Source organism: Schistocerca piceifrons, unplaced genomic scaffold (genome assembly GCF_021461385.2).
Source record: "Schistocerca piceifrons isolate TAMUIC-IGC-003096 unplaced genomic scaffold, iqSchPice1.1 HiC_scaffold_936, whole genome shotgun sequence".
In the NCBI taxonomy this organism is placed as follows: Eukaryota; Metazoa; Arthropoda; class Insecta; order Orthoptera; family Acrididae; genus Schistocerca; species Schistocerca piceifrons.
This window is the reverse complement of record NW_025729208.1, coordinates 5,175,294-5,180,293: the sequence shown is the minus strand read 5'-3', so window position 1 is coordinate 5,180,293 and position 5,000 is coordinate 5,175,294. Positions and strand designations below refer to the sequence as shown.

At 52.7% G+C, this 5,000-nt stretch overlaps 1 non-coding gene across 1 annotated transcript in view; it reads right to left on the bottom strand.

Moving 5' to 3' along the window:
• Window positions 1-1,096, bottom strand: part of LOC124772132 — a 1,909-nt gene extending 813 nt beyond the window's left edge. Inside the window, exon 1 of the ribosomal RNA XR_007013805.1 lies at window positions 1-1,096. This exon is cut by the window's left edge and continues 813 nt beyond it. This is a non-coding gene — a ribosomal RNA (small subunit ribosomal RNA).
• Between the last annotated feature and the right edge of the window lie 3,904 nt (window positions 1,097-5,000).

The window sequence follows — 5,000 nt, the reverse complement described above, 5'->3', positions numbered from 1 at the left end:
TCGCCTTCGAACCTCTAACTTTCGTTCTTGATTAATGAAAACATACTTGGCAAATGCTTTCGCTTCTGTTCGTCTTGCGACGATCCAAGAATTTCACCTCTAACGTCGCAATACGAATGCCCCCGCCTGTCCCTATTAATCATTACCTCGGGTTCCGAAAACCAACAAAATAGAACCGAGGTCCTATTCCATTATTCCATGCACACAGTATTCAGGCGGGCTTGCCTGCTTTAAGCACTCTAATTTGTTCAAAGTAAACGTGCCGGCCCACCGAGACACTCAATAAAGAGCACCCTGGTAGGATTTCAACGGGGTCCGCCTCGGGACGCACGAGCACGCACGAGGCGGTCGCACGCCTTCGGCTCGCCCCACCGGCAGGACGTCCCACGATACATGCCAGTTAAACACCGACGGGCGGTGAACCAACAGCGTGGGACACAAATCCAACTACGAGCTTTTTAACCGCAACAACTTTAATATACGCTATTGGAGCTGGAATTACCGCGGCTGCTGGCACCAGACTTGCCCTCCAATAGATACTCGTTAAAGGATTTAAAGTGTACTCATTCCGATTACGGGGCCTCGGATGAGTCCCGTATCGTTATTTTTCGTCACTACCTCCCCGTGCCGGGAGTGGGTAATTTGCGCGCCTGCTGCCTTCCTTGGATGTGGTAGCCGTTTCTCAGGCTCCCTCTCCGGAATCGAACCCTGATTCCCCGTTACCCGTTACAACCATGGTAGGCGCAGAACCTACCATCGACAGTTGATAAGGCAGACATTTGAAAGATGCGTCGCCGGTACGAGGACCGTGCGATCAGCCCAAAGTTATTCAGAGTCACCAAGGCAAACGGACCGGACGAGCCGACCGATTGGTTTTGATCTAATAAAAGCGTCCCTTCCATCTCTGGTCGGGACTCTGTTTGCATGTATTAGCTCTAGAATTACCACAGTTATCCAAGTAACGTGGGTACGATCTAAGGAACCATAACTGATTTAATGAGCCATTCGCGGTTTCACCTTAATGCGGCTTGTACTGAGACATGCATGGCTTAATCTTTGAGACAAGCATATGACTACTGGCAGGATCAACCAGGGAGCTGCGTCAACTAGAGCTGAGCAGCCGGCCGCCCGGGAGTGTGTCCCGGGGGCCCGCGCGAACACGCAAGCGTCCGCTCAATCATTCTGCAAACAGGAGGAGGCTGAGCTCCCCTGCACAATACACCTCGAAACCCTCTCAGGTCCCGGCGGCGCGCAGCGCCGTCCCAAGTACTTGGTCGGGTTCGAGAGAGGCGCAATCGCCCGGAGTTAGGCGAGTAGACGCTTTCGGTGCGACCACCCGTGCTCCCAACTGAGCTTGCCGCTGCCGACAGAGGCCCGGGAGCGTGCTGTCGTGGCATTGCCGGCGGGAGACAACACGCGCCACCTACGGTGACCGGCAGCTCCAACGCCAGCGCCACAGAAGGACAAAAGCCCCACTTGGGTGCCGAAGCGAACTCTCCCAGCACAGCGCACGCGCCAACACATCCGCACAGCTGCGATACAAACCACCAGCGAGAACCGCTGGGGCGACCGAGCAGCAGACGGCGTCGCGGCGCCGAGCGCCGGGCGGCGGCGCATCCTCAACGCACACAGTCCTCAATCGGACCAGCACACTGAAGATGTCCACCGCGCTTCGCACCGGGCCCGCGAGGACCTACTTTGGCCGCACGGCGCCGCGCGCAGGGTGCGCCGGCGCGCAGCTGCGACGCCTGCCGCGTCCGTCGGCCGGCGCGCCTGCCACTGGCCGCCCCCACCAGCCGGCTGTAGCGCGTGCGCCCACGCACCGCGCGGCCAGCACGCCGGGAGGCGCCCCCTCACCGGCCGGGGACGGTCCCACCCAGCCACCGCCGCGTATCGCTTCACACCCAGATGCCGTTCAGTTTCGTCGGCATGGTGGGTATCGCTGGAACAACCGGTTCGTACCTCAACCTATCGTCGCCATCACCGATACCTATCGTCGCCATCACCGATTCACCCCTAGCGAGAACAACCGCACCACAACAGGTTACCATTTGTTCATTTGCGTAACTTCACCAGAAAACGCAGGCGTCCATCGCCATTTGCAACTTCAACGATTATTGCATGCCTGTGTCAGGTGTCACGCCACACTACGTCTGCCCACATACACGCAACAAAATGTGCACGCCTAGACAATACGTGGAAGGTGGCCCCCGTACGTATGCGATGTCCATTGCTCGAACGACTGTCAACCGGCCTCTGTAGCATGTCGCAGATATGGAACGCGGTGCACCATGCCATCACGGTGTGTGAGGAGAGACGACTAGGTCCGAATACATCAACAGACAGCTCATGCTGATCGCCATCCACGGCGTCCGTTCCTCCCACACGTCTCTATGGCGTACCACACTGCAATCCAGCTCTCATAGGGAGACGACACGTAGCTGCGTGCACAATATTTGCACTGTATGGTCCGCCGTTTTTGGGCGCAGTCGTTGTACGGTCACACATGTGCCACGATGTATCATTCGGTACATAAGGACGAATGTGCAGTACAGATTGTGGTTTACGCGTACGACATTAGCGGACGGTTGACACAGGCCGCACCACAACGTAGCCTGAGTACGTCGCATGCGAAGGGCATTGAACATGCAAACTTCTCACCAACCAGCTTGCGAAGGCAGGGGGGCAAGGTGGGGACGTGGGGAGGGGCGGCATGTACGTCCTGCTGCCATCCACATTACAGTGTACAGCAGGAGCATGTGGAAAGTCAGCAAGACTTGCAAGGTGTTTAACATGAAGCGATACACAGGGGAGCGGGCAGTGCGAGTAGCGAACTATATTGCGAGGGTTGCGGGTGGGCAACACTACACTAATTGAACGAGTCGTATAACAATTACAGAGCAGGTTTAGGCGACAACATGGGTTACGTTAGGGGACAACGTGGGTTACGTTAGGGGACAACGTGGGTTACTTTAGGGGACAACGTGGGTTAGGTTAAGGCACAACGTGGGTTAGGTTAAGGCACAACGTGGGTTAGGTTAAGGCACAACGTGGGTTAGGTTAAGGCACAACGTGGGTTAGGTTAAGGCACAACGTGGGTTAGGTTAAGGCACAACGTGGGTTAGGTTAAGGCACAACGTGGGTTAGGTTAAGGCACAACATGGGTTAGGTTAAGGCACAACATGGGTTAGGTTAAGGCACAACATGGGTTAGGTTAAGGCACAACGTGGGTTAGGTTAAGGCACAACGTGGGTTAGGTTAAGGCACAACGTGGGTTAGGTTAAGGCACAACATGGGTTAGGTTAAGGCACAACATGGGTTAGGTTAAGGCACAACATGGGTTAGGTTAAGGCACAACATGGGTTAGGTTAAGGCACAACATGGGTTAGGTTAAGGCACAACATGGGTTAGGTTAAGGCACAACATGGGTTAGGTTAAGGCACAACATGGGTTAGGTTAAGGCACAACGTGGGTTAGGTTAAGGCACAACGTGGGTTAGGTTAAGGCACAACATGGGTTAGGTTAAGGCACAACATGGGTTAGGTTAAGGCACAACATGGGTTAGGTTAAGGCACAACATGGGTTAGGTTAAGGCACAACATGGGTTAGGTTAAGGCACAACATGGGTTAGGTTAAGGCACAACATGGGTTAGGTTAAGGTACAACATGGGTTAGGTTAAGGTACAACATGGGTTAGGTTAAGGTACAACATGGGTTAGGTTAAGGTACAACATGGGTTAGGTTAAGGTACAACATGGGTTAGGTTAAGGTACAACATGGGTTAGGTTAAGGTACAACATGGGTTAGGTTAAGGTACAACATAGGTTAGGTTAAGGTACAACATAGGTTAGGTTAAGGTACAACATAGGTTAGGTTAAGGTACAACATAGGTTAGGTTAAGGTACAACATAGGTTAGGTTAAGGTACAACATAGGTTAGGTTAAGGTACAACATAGGTTAGGTTAAGGTACAACATAGGTTAGGTTAAGGTACAACATAGGTTAGGTTAAGGTACAACATAGGTTAGGTTAAGGTACAACATAGGTTAGGTTAAGGTACAACATAGGTTAGGTTAAGGTACAACATAGGTTAGGTTAGGTTAGGTTAGGTTACACGTTGTTGTAAGGAAAGGTGTAGGGGGGGGGGGGCGGGGGCGGCAGGTTCGTTGATAGTGATTATAGTAAGTGAATGCTTGTGACATGATCAGATTTGTCACGTCAGGATGCACCTTTGGCTTATTAGAGGCGGCGCTCCAATTCTATGCTTGTGTGAGACCTGTGTCTTTGACTCATGTCATTGTTTGTGCGCTGTGACAGGAGGTACTATTGTGATGTTGGGTGCACCGTTGTATAGGACATGTGTGGGTGTTGGTGCCTGGTCTGCGCAATGGTGGATGTCGAAAGGCTGGGATATTGTATTTTCCGCATGGACCTCCTGGTCTGGTTGTGATAGTGTGGATTGTGTAATGTGGCGGAGAAGATGCACTGGATGTTGTTCCATGCTGGTGCTTACATATTGTATGTGCGCCTGTTAGAAGCAGAGAGTGGTGCGTGATCAGAGTGTCTGGCTGACGTGTGGTTCCCATTGTGGGCAGACTCTTTCAGCATGTATACGGACAGTTGTGTATATTTGCTGTAGTTTGATGGCTCTGCATTGATTACTAATCAGCGCCGTGTGTACGGGTAATCTGGTTCCAGTCCAAAATGTTCCATCTGTGTACATTAGTGACAAAGACTCCCCCCATGCAGTGGGGCTCGGTCTGTTATAGCTCTTCCGCGTAATATATTTGCCCCACGTTTTTGCGACTGCGAGTGCGAGTGCAACGCGCATGGGGACCGACATGCTGATGGCTCGGTATCGGACGCCGTACAGTGAGCAACGCGATCGCGTCTCTCGCTCGTAAGTGGTACAGGTCGCGGCTCATGTATAGGGACAGCGGGAATGTCGCATATTGGAAATAACTCTTCATGAAACGCAAGTTATAGGGGTGGATTGCACTT